This window comes from Berghia stephanieae, chromosome 14 (genome assembly GCF_034508935.2).
Source record: "Berghia stephanieae isolate SIO BIC M18660-M18661 chromosome 14, UCSD_Bste_1.3, whole genome shotgun sequence".
Lineage (NCBI taxonomy): Eukaryota > Metazoa > Mollusca > Gastropoda > Nudibranchia > Aeolidiidae > Berghia > Berghia stephanieae.
Genome location: NC_088373.1, coordinates 7,107,447 through 7,108,634, shown reverse-complemented (window position 1 = coordinate 7,108,634; position 1,188 = coordinate 7,107,447).

Genomic DNA, 1,188 nt, shown 5'->3' with positions numbered 1-1,188 from the left:
TCATCACCATCATCATCATCATCATCATCATCATCATCATCATCATCATCATCATCATCATCATCATCATCATCATCATCATCATCATCATCATCATCATCACCATCATCATCATCATCATCATCATCATCACCATCATCATCATCATCATCACCATCATCATCATCATCATCCTCATCATCATCATCATCACCATCATCATCATCCATCATCATCATCATCATCATCATCATCATCATCATCATCATCCATCATCATCTCATCATCATCACCATCATCATCATCATCACATCATCATCATCATCATCATCATCACCATCATCATCATCATCATCATCCATCATCATCATCATCATCATCATCATCATCATCACATCATCATCATCACCATCATCATCATCATCATCACCATCATCATCATCATCATCATCATCATCACCATCATCATCATCATCATCATCATCATCATCATCAAGCGCTTTACAAGGGGTCCCTGGCCAACAGCCACATTTAACATGTCGGACGGGACATGCCGCCTGTTAGGCGACATTACAATTTTTCGGACAAAGACAACGCTGTTAACGGCCAGGTACTCATTTTACACCTGAGTACGGTGAGAGAATGTGAGTAAAGAGCCTTTTCCAAGGACTCAACTCTGCGACGAGCGCGAGGCTCGAACCCAGGACCTTCCGATCCGAAAGCGAGTGTCATACCACAAGACCACATAGCCGCACACTTTTATAAAGACCAACATCCAATTAATTTGCTGAAATCGCTTTACGAAGGGTTGGAAGCGACGTTTACATACACGCAGGTCTGACATCCGTACCTGCTTAGGGGCCTAGTTTAGCATTGTTGTAATGGACAATATTTTGCGTCACAAGACCACATAGCCGCACTTGTTAAAAAATATAAGCCTTACACCCAGTTAGGAGTCGCACACAAAAAACCCCCCACCTTTTATCTGTTTTAATTGGCGTGACAAAAGACGGGGATCAGCAGAGGACGAGCCTCCCGGTTTTACGATCTTTTTAATAGTAGAAATATTTGTGACCCCTCGTCTCAAAACGGTATTAAGTCGGGATGGATCAGATGCTAAAACGTCAAATTATAGTTAAACTGGTCAACAATATAAAATGTTCGTAATTAGCACAGTAAAATATGATATTCCTTCTCCTCTATAAAGCA